Source organism: Urocitellus parryii, chromosome 4, assembly GCF_045843805.1.
Source record: "Urocitellus parryii isolate mUroPar1 chromosome 4, mUroPar1.hap1, whole genome shotgun sequence".
NCBI classification, from domain to species: Eukaryota; Metazoa; Chordata; class Mammalia; order Rodentia; family Sciuridae; genus Urocitellus; species Urocitellus parryii.
Window position 1 is genome coordinate 59189939 of NC_135534.1, and position 13574 is coordinate 59203512.

General features: G+C 42.3%; 1 protein-coding gene across 1 annotated transcript in view; it reads left to right on the forward strand.

Moving 5' to 3' along the window:
* The first annotated feature begins 12061 nt into the window (after positions 1–12061).
* Positions 12062–13574, forward strand: part of Dchs1 (dachsous cadherin-related 1) — a 33652-nt gene continuing 32139 nt past the window's right edge. Inside the window, exon 1 of the mRNA XM_026414395.2 lies at positions 12062–12146. The gene's annotated coding sequence lies outside the window, so the exon portion shown is untranslated. The remainder of the gene's footprint in view (positions 12147–13574) is intronic.

The following is a 13574-nucleotide window of genomic DNA, read 5'->3' on the forward strand; positions in this document are numbered from 1 at the left end:
GTGAAACAATGGAGCTGCTTTAGTAACAGTTTGACAAATTTCTTCAAATATTTCTTCAAAAAGTTAAGCATTAAGTTATAACAGGTACACCAGTAATTCTGCACCTAAGAAAATTGTAAAGATATGGCCACACAAAAATTTATATACAAAAATCCTTAACAGGACATGCCCCAAAGTGGAAATTGAAATGTCCATAATTATATAAAGAAAATGTATTATATCCATACAATGGAATATCATTTAGTCATACAAAAGAAATTACATACTGATACATGCTACAACATGTATGAGTACTGGAAACATGAAATAAAAGAAGCCAGGTGCAAAAAGTGCTATGTTGTAGGACTCAATTTATGTAAAATGTCTGGAAGAGGCAAATCCATAGAGTCAGAAAGGAGACTATTGATGCCAGGAGGATGGGGGAGAAGAGGGAGTGGAACAACTGCTGATGGGAATAACATTTTGGGTGTGAGTTTGAGGGCATTGGTTTCTTTTTGGGTGATGAACCATCCTAGAATTTGTAGTGATGGATGCACAACTCTGTAAAATCTACTAAAAACTATTGTGAATTATAGACTTTTAAATAATTAATTTTAAGATGTATATGTTGTGTGTCAAAAAAGCTATTGGTTTAAAAAATAAAGCCAAAGTAAAAACTATTTTGAAGTAGTAGCAACTACATAATCTACAATAAGGATAAGCAGGGATCTTCCTAAATTATAATCTTCCTATTGTTGTATAAATGGAACTGGCAGAAATATTCTTCAAATGTTTCTCAGATGTCACTATGATAGAAGACCCATTTAGCAATAGCCATCTTTATATCTTAGAAAATTTGTCTTGAAGTAATAAGTTTATAGCAGGATTTATTATAATTAATTCTATACTTTATTGAAGTAACTATTAGACAGTTTTCCAACCAGCATGTAAATATATTATACTCATATTTTAGCCCACACTTACCCATCTATTAAAATTTCAAATGTACAAATAAAGTTAAAGAAAAAGGCAAATTATTGGATTGAAAATACATTGGAAGAGAGAATCTCCCCCTCCCCAGGATTGTTTATAAAATTTTTGACATTTGAGTCATTGCAAAACACTTAGAGTAAAATGCACAAGAAAATCCCATTCCCAAAAGTCATAATTTCAAAGTAAGGAAAAACTTAGAATACACTGAAATTGGCCAACCATGGCAAAATGACTTCAGTGAAACAGCTGCAAATAAATTAAAACTAAAACAAAGCTAAGCTAAACTTTAAACTGGTAAACTAATACTTTGTAGAAATCTTCAGAAGTAGTTTAAATGCAGATTGTTACAAGCTTTACATATAATTGAAAGAAACAAAAATTTTGGTAAATCAACAAAATTGGTAAACTCCAAAAAAAACTGATCACTGTATAAATTGAAATTCAGAAAACTGGCTTTCCTTATTTCTCTTCCCAGAAGATAGGCGTCCTTCCTCTTCACATTTAATCTCTCCACCCTTTTTCTAGATTCCACCTCCTGCTTTCTCAGACTCTTCTCTGCTCTTGGGAAAGAATCAGAAGTTTCCTTTCTTTCCTAGAGTCTCTATAGGGATTTGAAATCCTTCAGATCCTAGAAAACATTCTTACTCTTAAAAGATCCCAAATGTAACAGTGCTGAGTCCAGGCCATTTTTTAATGCTTTTGCTTTGTTCCTCCAGAGTTGGACTCTACCAAGGAGCTCTAATGACATGAGACTTCTCATGACTACTTTGAACAGAGAGGTTAACACTTCGAGCAGTCTAAAACCAAGCCCTGATGCTACCTAGTGTCCCCTTTTTTACTAAGAAGGAACAAAGGAATAAGGGAGCCACCATAAATTTTCTGCTTGCCATCCTGTCTGTTGGGATCATCATTCACAAGGCAGGCCTTTTTGTCATCTTTCATTCGACATTTGAATTTCCCCACACTGATCTGCCTTTCCTTACCCTTGGGATATTTTGCCCTCTTACTGCTTCCCTAACATTTAGCCCATCCCATTGGGTACCTGACCCTCAGTTCTCCCTGTTCTGAAACTGCCATATCACGATGGAAAAACCTTAAATTCCACTGAAGTGGAAAAACCTCCACTTCATAGAGAGAGATCTGACCTTCACTTTTACACCTCCTTCCACTTATCTGCAGATGAGATACTATACTCTTCCGGCTCTCCAAGGCCCATTATAGAGACAATAGCTTTTCCATCTGTACACCCCAAACTTTGAGATCATATTATACAAACTTCTACCTACTCAGTGTGGTGATAAAATGGCCCTCTCCTTTGTCATCAAGGACTTCAATATAGATGTAGATATGTCTATATCCTTAGTTTTCTCACTAGCTTCACTAGCTTTGTTTTCTCACTAATCCCTTGGTCCTTTAGTCCTGTAAGAGCATTAGCCAATCTCATGTAATAGTGTCTGTTTTAGTCTGCTTTTGCACTGCTGTGATCAACAGACCTGACAAGGACAAATAGACAATGAAAAGTTTATTTGGGGGCTCATGATTTCAGAGGTATCAGACCATAGACATCTGGCTCCATTCCTCAGGGTTCAAGGTGAGGCAAAACATCATGGTGGAAGGGTGTGACAGAGGAAAGTGGCTCAGAACAGGAAGCTTAGGGGATCTCACCACAACAAAATATAAACCCCAAGGACCCACCTCTTCTAGCCACACTCTATCTGCTTTCAGTTATCACTGTTACACAATCCCTATCAGGATTGGATTAAGGTTCTCATAAGGTTCTCATTTCAGCTCTAACCTTCTTGCATTGTCTCACACATGGCTTTTGGAGGACACCACATATCTAAACCATAACATGCTGCTCCTGGACCCCCAAAACTCATGCAAAATACATTCAGTCAATTTCCAAGAGTCCTCATAGTCTCAACAGTTCCAGAATTGTCCAAAGTCCAAGTCCAAAGTCTTTTTTGAGACTCAAGGCAAACTCTCAGTGTGAGCTCCTATAAAGATCAAAAGCAAATTATATTTATCCAATATATAAAGGCACAGAGTAAACATTTCCATTCCAAAAAGTAGAAACAGGGGCATAGAAAGAAAGGTTGGGACCAAAGCAAGACCAAATCCTAGCTTGTCAAACAGTCCTGTAGCTCTATTTCCAGCATCTGAAGCACATGGCATTGGTGATGTGCTCTCCTAAGGGCTTGTGTAGCTCCACCCCTAAGGCTTTGCTGGTTGCACCTCTCTTGACTTATGTCTGATCAAGTCCTGTGGCTTTTCTTGTAAGATATTCCACAGGACTGGCATTTCTTAATATTGAGGAGTCTCCACTGCAGCATTGGCTTCCTCCTCACATCTACACACATTGCCCTCTCAGGGCCTGCCTACAAGGACTCTGATCCTGCTGCACTTTGCCTGGTCTCCCAGGCCTTCCTTTAAAATCTTGGTGGAAACCTCCAAGCAATCTTGAAATCCTGCAAAACAAGCACCATGTGGTCTGCCACCATCTAAAGCAGCAGACATACCCCCATGGACCATGGCCATGTTACTGGCAGGAGTTGGGATCAGGTTCAGGTTCCATGGAATCAAAAAATGAACACCACGAACTCCCAAGTAAGCAAGCAAGCAAGCAAGCAAGCAAGCAAGCAAGCAAGAATTTTATTAAAGAGGAAAGTGAGAGAAAGTCTCAGAACTCGTGGCGCAACACACCTGGGAGGTGCAAGGGTTCCCTTTAAGTCTTACAGGGTTCCTTCTTTTTTAATATTTATTTTTTAGTTTTAGGTGGACACATATCTTTATTTTTATGTGGTGCTGAGAATCAAACCCAGTGCCTCAGGAATGCTAGGCAAGCACCCTACCACTTGAACCACATCCTCTGCCCCCAGGGTTCCTTCTTTAAAAAACATGTAAGGAGAGGTTGATAAGCTCCTCTTGATTGGTTTTGGATATTTCAATTGTCCCTCAGTGGGTGCAGGCTGGATTATGGATTATGCAGTTGCTTTCTGAAAGCTGGAAATTTATACTTTCCTGAGAAACAGTAAGTAACTGCTTCATAATATGCCCGGGCATGGTAAGATGGCTATTCTCATACTTGCCCTCTTTTTGTCCTTTACTATCCCTTTCCCTACTTTCCATAGCCTATCCTATCTCAGCTGCAGCAGCCTCTGAGCATGGTAAAACAACTTTCTAGGACCCATGTGTAAGTAGGGTGCCCCACTGGTCTCTTCTCAAAGGAATTTTTACTTTTACACCCTTCAGTCTGAGATGGGTGTGGTCTTGCCAATTCCTGAGATGCCTGCAAGTCATCTTTCCTATTGTCTCTGGTCAATGTCTTGAGCATTTTTTTTTTTTTTTTTTTAGTGGTTGCAATGCCTTTAACAACCACATCTTCTTTAGCCCCAGTTTTACTCAGTTTTTTGGTCAAACTACAAGTTTTTCAAATCTTTCTGAGTTGCTTTCTGCTCCTGATTATCACAATAAATTTGGCTAAAAGCTTCCAGCAATATCAATGACACTGCCTAAATGCTATGCTGCCTAGAAATTTCTTCCAACAGATTAAGAAGTCCATCATCTTTATTTTTTTTTTTTGAAAGAGAGAGAGAGAGAGAGAGAGAATTTTTAATATTTATTTTTTTAGTTTTCGGCAGACACAACATCTTTGTTTGTATGTGGTGCTGAGGATCGAACCCAGGCCGCACGCATGCCAGGCGAGCGCGCTACCACTTGAGCCATATCCCCAGCCCCAAGAAGTCTATCATCTTTAAATTCATCCTCACAGAAAGTCTCAGGACATGGGCAAAATATAGACAACTTCTTAGCCACAACGTCCAAGTTCCAATAGAGTTCCCCTTCTCCTCTGAAACCTCATGACTCCAGTCTTTGCTGTCCACAGTCTTATTGGCATTCTGGTCTTCTAAACTCCCACCGGAATTGCCTATGAAGGTCCACTCACAACATTTTAAAGCTTTTCCAGCTTGAATCATTAAACTTTCCAAAATTAAACCTAACATTGTCTCACACATAAGCTTTTGAGGGATACCACATATCTAAACCTTAAGTGTTTCTTGAAAACTTTTCTCAAGATTTCAAATATAGTGCCTACCTTGTATGTCATTTAACACAAAATCCCAACTCCTCTCCAGAGAGAATGATATCATCAGGTGTGATGGCCTCAGATTCCCACCTCATTCCCTCCCCCACTGCCACATAGTTTCATGCATGGTCTTATTTGTATCCTTACCATTTCCCTTTCAGCCTTGAAGAAGCAGGTACTTCTCTTTTGTTTAAAACAATCAAACAAACAACCTCTCCTTATTGTCATATCTGATTCCTCAGTTCTTTTTCTCCCCTATGGGACCTGGTTCCACTAGCCACAACCTATCCAAGTAGTTCCTTACCTGTGGTATTAAACATGCCCCTATGGCTTTTCTCCAAACAATGTTCCTTAGCCCTTCCCCTCTCCACTTTTCCTCTCAACCCCATTGCCTATATTCTCTCTCCCCACTCACCCCTTTATCTCTCTCTTTCTATACTCACTGATTAGCCTTTGATCCTGTGGTCTTATTAGTATCCTTTCTTTCTTCTGGAACAACAACCCTCTTAGGCCGTCATGCAGTTAACAAATACTAACTGAACATCGCCTATATGCAAACACAGTGCACACACCAGGTTTACGGTTTAACAAAGTCTATATACATTTGGTCAAATATCCCCACACCTGAAGGTTTGTAATCTTGAAACTGTGATAACTGTCATAAGGGAGAACTACTAGGAACTATGAGAGCCCACAACATGGAGATTCAATCCAGTCAGACAGATCAGGGAAGACATCTGTGAAGGAGTGATACTTCAGCTGAGAACTGAAGGTTAAATGAAATGTCCCTTAGAAGGAACCAGAGCTTAACAAAAAGTGAAGTGTATGTCACAGCACTTTTAATAATTAGTCTGAATGGGAGCTGCCCTCTTATAAGTGACCCTCACACCTGTTCCCAAGATTGATCTGGATGGGCAGGACAGCCAATTCAGGCCACCCAGTCTTTCCCTAGGATTTATAAACTTATTCTAGGAACCATTTTTTAAAGCTAAGTATATTTATAGTACTGATTTGAAAACTAATTTTAAAAATCATGAGAAGAGACAAATGTTCCATACAGAAGAATTCCTAATGGCATAACTGTTATAATATGTATCATATGTGCCCTCTTTAGGAGGTGGAGTCTGTCCCTTCCTGAGTATGGGACTTAGTGACTCACTTCCAAAGAACAGAATATGGAAGAGGGAAAGGGAAAACACTGGGGAATGATATTGGCCAAATTATATTGTTATATTGTACGCATGAAAAAACATGTAACAATGAATACCACCATTATGTACAACTATCAAATACCAATAAAAATATGAAAAAAAATTACAGTATTTTTAAAAATAAATGTCATCATTTATGAATAACTAAAAAAAAAAAAAAAAACTATGGAAAGGAAAAAGGAAGTAGCTTTACAGTGGAGAGACCTGCCAGATACAACCTTAACCCAGTGACCAAGGATAGCTTCATTGGTAGAAATTATATCAGGGGGTGATATTATGCACTCCCTGATATTACATGGTAAGAAATGCACTTCATCTCACTGGGAATCTTTCTCCCTAGTCTAACCATAAAAAAAATCAAAAAAATCCAAATGGAGGAAAATTCTACAAAATTGCCTAGCAAGTACACTTTAATACTATTAAGGTCATAAAAAGCAAGGAAAGGGCAAGGGTTGTGGCTCAGTGGTAGAGCGCCTGCCTCACTTATGTGAGGTACTGGGTTTGATTCTCAGCACCACATATAAATAAATGAATAAAATAAAGGCCCATCAATAACTAAAAAAATGTTAAAAAAAAAGCAAGGAAAGATGGAGAAACTGTCACAGACCAGAGGAAACTAGCTAAGCCTGATGACTAAATGCAATGTGGTATCTTAAATTGAATCCTGGGATAGAAAAAGGCCATTAGTGGAAAAGCTGGTAAAATCAGAACAGAGCCTGTAATTTAACCATAATGTACCAATGTTAGCCCATGTTAATTAGAGAAAGCTGGATGAAGGGTATATGGGAATTCTCTTTGTACTATCTTGGTAACTTTTCTATAAATCTAAAATTACTCTGAAATAAATTTTCTAAGAAAATCAACAGGAGAAAATGAACCTAATAAGCAAAGTGAAATGAAAAGAAAAACATGAACTGGAGACACAGAGAAAGTCTTGATGGTATTTCAGTTTCTGTTTCCATTCAGGTATGGTTGACTTCTCTCCTAAATTAATTCAAATTGAGTTTCTTGTACATGTAATTAACTTTTCACTCTTACACACAAACACCACTGTTTTACCTCCACTCCTATCCTCATCTCCCTGTGGTCTAGTATCTTTTCCCTTCTCTCCTTCATCAGTGAGATCATCAGTTATATCTGATGCTAAAATCTAACAAGGACCTGTCAGTAATTTTACTCAATGACAACTCTTATTCTAGTAGCTTTTTCTTTCCTTGGCATCTATGATAACACATTGGACTCTACTGTCTTGTTTTCTTCCTACTTCATTTACTGTTTCTCCTTAATTTCCTTCATGGCTCTTTTGTTACCCACCCCTCCAGAAACTGTGCACTCTCTATAGGTGAACTCATTGGGTCTCAGGGCTCCATTTACCCACTTACCACCTATATACCTTTTTTTTTTTTTTTTTTTTTTTTTTTTTTTTTTTTTGGTACTGGGGATTAAACTCAGGGCACACATACCTAGTCCTTACTTATTTTTGTTTTTTTTGAATCAGGTTCTCACTAAGTGACCATGTCTGTCCTTGAACTTATATTTCTCTTGCCTCAGCCTCCCATGTCACTGTGATTATAGGCATGTGCTACCATACTCAAGAACCACCTATATACTGATGGCTCCAAAATATCTATTCTCAGCTCTTTTCTAAGTTCCTAATTTTATACTTTACCACTCGAACTTCATTTTTCTATCTCACCTACATCTTAAGTTCATCATATCCAAAACCAAATCCATCACCTTACCTCTTCCCACAAACCTCCTCCTCCTTTTTTTCCCTCAACCTAAGTAACATCACTAATATCTAACCCAGGTTGTGGGAGCTATATCAGGATCCTTCTCCCTTGCCACACCTCTCACTACTAGTCAGCCACCAAGTATCATAGTTTTATCTCTACAATTTCTCCCATATCTTACTCCTCTTTTATAACCCTACTACCACCATCTTATAGTTTAGATTTCCATTATAAGTAGATAATTGAAACTCATTTCTATCTGGTCTCCTTTCATCCTCAGTATTACAGGACCACCACCACTGTTACCTCTATACCAGCCTACATGTGCAGAACTATTTCCTTTCAGCCCCTGTGATTTTGAACATGGTGCTGTTTATTCCACCTGAAAGTCTTTTCTCCAACTTCTCCCTTCTGTTTTGCTTCTACTCATCCTTCAAGAGCCAGTTCCACTACTATCTTTGTGATGCTATTTGATGATGTCCCATCCCTGGTCCGCATTAAGATTTCCTTCTATGTCGACAACCTCATGACTTCCTCTATTGTATTCTGGTGCCAGTTTTCAAGTCTGTCTTTCCAGCTTACTGTGAACTCCTTAGTCCTGTCTTAATTACCTATGTGTCCTTTGTATAAAGCTACACATTCAGTAGGTACCTGAATGTGTCTTCAACAAGTGAAAGATGCAAGAAAATAAATATGTGTAGGTTATCCTATTTAAAAACACTCTTTTATGCCTAAAACCCCTGTCCCCTGTACCCAACAAGTCTCTCTCCTTCCCTGGAGTCAAGTCCTTATAGAACAAGTTCTGCTCCAAATCTTTACCTCCTCTCTTCCCACCCACTCCTTTATTACTGAGTGCTGGCCAGCTTTCATCCCTACCACTGTATCTACCCTGTTGTCTCCAAGGTCATCAGCGCCCCCACCCCCCAAAGCCCCTGAACAAATTCAGAGGATACTTTTTAGTCCTTACCTCCCCGGCTTCTTCTGTGTCAGTCAACCCTGATGACTACTCCCTACATCATGGTTCTTTTAGGCCTTTCTTCCCTGGTACCACTCACCTCCCTGTCTTTTCTCTCTCTTCCAGGCAATGCTGTCTCACTTTCCTTTTAGAGCTGTTTCTCCTCTTCCCAACCTTTTAGTGTTGGAACTTCTCAGGGTCTGTCCTAGACTCTCTTCTTTTTCTAATGTGCTTGCTCTCCCTGAGCAATCTCATTCACTCCCTTAGTTTCCCTTATCATGTCACATTTACCATATAAGGCAACCCAAACCCAAGGAGATTGCTCATTTTCCCAATGAGAAAATCTAGAAAGATTTTGACCAGCCTGAAAATGTACACAAGATGAAGATGAAGCAATCATGGGTTAAATTTTATATGTTTACATTCATATATGTTTCATATGTTTAAATTCATATATCATATGAAATAATAGAAGTTACTAAACAATATTAGTAACATTACTCTTAAAATACACCCTAAAAAGCAGTGTCTTTCTTATCAGTAGGTCACTTTTTCATCTATCTTATACCTTTTCCCATGTCAGATGACTTTCTCTTCAGTCTAAGTGAAGGATATGGGAGAGGACACAGCAGAGTTTGAATCCAGAGATGATGCAGTCATTGGAAACTTTATCCCAAGTCACAAGTCCCATTTGCATCACACTAGAGTAGTTAGCTTTTGGCATGCATCTGCAAGAGTATGTTCACAGAATCACATGATGTATTGTGTTTCTAAGATCCTTTTTAAATTGTTAACTTTTATACCCAAGTACAACATTTATACAGAAAAGGGCACAAGTCATATACAGTTCAATGGACTGTCATAAAGTGAAACATCCATAAAACATCACTCAGGTCAAGAAATAGAACATTTCTAGTATTTCAGAAGCCCCTCCCAAGTACTCTGTACTGCTTTTTAAAGTAATCTTTTAAAATATATTTAGAGACATCCAACACATGCAGTTGTGTGAGGTCATACTACCGGGAATAGTTAACAAAGCTGTGTTAAATTTCTTTGACCAGGGATTCTGTGGCAAATGACCTCTACAAGTATCAAAATAGCATTGTTGAGGACATTTCAGGCTAATGGGTCTTGCCCAAACTAGCAAATGTACTTAGCATTTACTGGGTACTAACTGTGTGCCAGATACATTGTGCTTTGCCTATATTAAATAATTTAATCTTTGGCCCCATTTTAGAGATGAGAAAACTGAGGCAGAAACAGGTTAAATAACTTTTCCAAAGGCACACAACTCAAAAATGGCAGCATCTGGACCCCGAGCCAGGCAGTCTGGCTCCAGAGTCCACAAGCTTAGTCACCATACCATACTGCCCTCTTCAGTGGTTTGTTGTTCAAAATAAAGTAAATGAGAGCAAACCCTGTAATATGAGAGACTTTGTAAGGACTCAAATATAAGGTTACTCCCTCTTTCCTGAGGAATGATTTTGGAAAAACAAAAAAGCAAAAACCTCACCCTATATTCAAGCTTATTCGGTATTTGCAGATGACTCCCAAATATTTATGTCCATCCTAGACCGCTCCTCTAAGCTGCAAACCTACCTACTCAACAGGCACTTCAAAGTCAGCAGCCCCAAATCACAAGTCATCATCTTTTTATACCAACCCCCTTTCAATCCACTCCTGCTCTTTTTTTGTGTAGAACAATGATTGTCACCGCCATCCACCCTGCTCCCCAAGTTAGAAATTTGGATGCCATCAAAGACCCCAGCCTCTCCCTCACTCTTCCAAAATTGCACTCCCTTCCTCTGTTTAAGAGACCCTTTGTTCTCTCTCCCTAGAAGTTCCTCATTTCTTTGTGCCACTTGTGCATGTCTCAAATCCAGAGTTTAATTTTTTTTTCACAGCCTACTCAAAGTCATAAGGAAGACAGAGGGAGAAGTCAAGTCTTTTAAGATCGTTTATGCTCCACTTCTAACTAACTTCACCTCTCCCCATTTTTTCTCTCCCAAATGGTCCCTCAGGATCGTCCCTACTTCTCTAATTTCCTTCACACTTTATTTTACTGGAGATTATACTCTGAGGTAGATAGACCACCATCCCTTAAAATCTTAGGTCCAATACCTCCGAGTCTCAAGCTTTAAATTTGGGATGAGTGAGGAAGTGAGGGGAGAGTCTCCAAGGACAGAAGAGAGGGAAGGGATGAAGACCATGGGGGGTAATGAGAAGTGACTAGCAGGAGAGAATGGGGACATTAAGAAGGAAGAGGGGGAAGAGGAGGGTAGGAAAAAGAGGTGTGAGATAAGAGAATGGAAAGGTGTGAGGAAAAGCGGTAAGAGGTAGATGGGGAGAGCGAGCCAGGGAGAATGGGTAAGAAGAACAGAAGAGACAGGAGAAGGGGTGAGAGAGAGGGATTTCCAAAAAGATGGAGAATTCAGCGTAGAGGCTGACAGGAGAGAATCCAGCAAAAGGCATGGAGAGAGGGGATGGGGGGCGCAGAGGAACGACGGGGAGAAAGGGAAGGGAGAATGAAGATCAAGGTTGGGAGGGAGAAGAGGCGAGAGCCAGAACAGGGCAGTGAGGGGGAAGAGGGAAAGCTAGGGAATAGGGTCAGAAGGGAAGGAGGTGAGCTGTAGGGAATGGAGAGAAGGGGAAGAGCGGAGAGGATGTAGAGGACCGGACGGGAGAGGACCGGGAGAAGTGACAGGCAGAAAGGAAGAGAACCCGGACTAGGGGACGGCTCGGCGCAGGGGCCGGATCCGGCGCTCGGGACTGGGGCCGGGAAGTGGAGGGGCGGAGGGAGGGCGGGCGGGAGGTGGGGGAGTCGCGGCGAGCGCGGGTGGGGGCGGGGGCGGGGGCTCCGCGGGTGGAGGGGCGGGGGCTCGGGTTACCGCGCGGAGGGCGGGGGAGGGGAGGGGAGGGGAGGGGGCTCCGGGCCGCGGCGGCGAATCTCGCATCCTCCGCGGGGCGGCTGTGGAGGAGGCGGCGCCCCGGCGGTGGCGGACCGACCGATCGACGGCCAAGGGAGAGAGGACCGACGGCCGGCCTCCCGGAGGGGATTGCGGCTGGAGGCAGCGGCGGCGGCGGACGATGCGCGGCCCCAGGGCCCGCGCGGGCGGGCGCTGCCCCGGGGGCTGACCGCAGCCGGACGGCGCCCCAGCACCGGGCGAAGGAGCCCGCGTCGCGCGAAGGTCAGTGCCCGCAGCCACCCTGCCCGTCTGGCCGCGCCGGCCGGGTCCGCGGGCCTCCCCGGGGCAGCAGCGGCGGCGGCGGAGCCGGGGGCTTTGTTCTGAGCCGGAGACAATGGGGGAGGGGGGGCCTGGGCCTGCGGGACGAGGGCGAGCGTGAACGTGAGCGTGGGGGCAGGGCCTGGGGGTCTTTGTGTGCGTGTGTCATCGAGTCAGAGTGTGTGGCGGCGTGAAGAGTGTGCCTGGGGTGTGGGTAAGGGCAGGGCTGTGTGTGCTACTCCGAGTGTGAGCGCATCGTCTGAGTGTGAGTCAGTGCGTGTCCCCTGGAGGTTGTGTGTTCGCGTGTCTGTGTAGTTGTGTGTGCATGTATGTGTCTCTCCAAGGCAGTGTGGGTCAGAATGGGTGTGTGCTATGGTGAGCAAGTCTCTCTGAGGGTGTATGTTTGTGTGCATGTGTGTGTGTTGTGTTCTGCGATGTGGGAGCCATGTGTCAGAATGTGGAGGATGGGTGTGTGACAGAGACAAACTGAGAGACAAAGAAACTGAGGGAGGAGAAGTAAAGAGAAGCGAATGAGAGGCAGGCAAAGCCTGAAGTGGGGGTAGGTCATCCAAACTGGTGTTCTAAGTGAGAGCCAGTGTGGAAGCCAGTGGGAGTTTGTGTCCAGGATGCTTAGATCAGAATCCTGTGCAGGGGACAGAGGGAGGTCACTGGAGGCCTGGGTCCCACATGGAGGGGGTGGGGAGAGGGAGGTCTAGAAGCACAATGAACTCAGTGTGGCATGGGCTGGGCCTATAGCCACAAGGTCATAGGCCAGAAAAATATTGTCACTATGTCAACTCTTCAAATACCCACAAGGGACATAATCATAGCCCTCCTCAACTCACAGGGGCGACACAGTCCCAGCCAACATACATCCTTGAGAAATAGCCTCACAGACATCAAACACACCCGAGAAGCACAATGAGAACCAATACGATGCACTGTAGACTCTGTCAAGCCAGTGTACACCTATGGGATATGCTCTCAGGACAGTGCACACCCACAGCAGAAATGTTGCAACCAGAAAAATTCCCACAGGATCATTATCACAACCAATACATACAATGGAAGACAATGTTATTGAAAACACCCCACAGGAGATACTGTCACAGAAATACACTTTTAATACAACCCATCATATAGGTTACATATACTTCATCAAAGCCACACACATCCAGCAGGTATGCCTGACACCAACAGGAAGCTGTATTGTGATTGCTCTTACCTCACAGCCACTTGCACACCCCTTAGGAGATGGTCATGAATGTTATATGCACACTATGGGGAGAACTATCCTAACTGCTGAATAAACTCTTTAATTTATAATGCTGATACCATTACTCTTTCTCATCCATAGACCGCTGAGCTCACTTTCTTGTTCCCTGTTGTCTT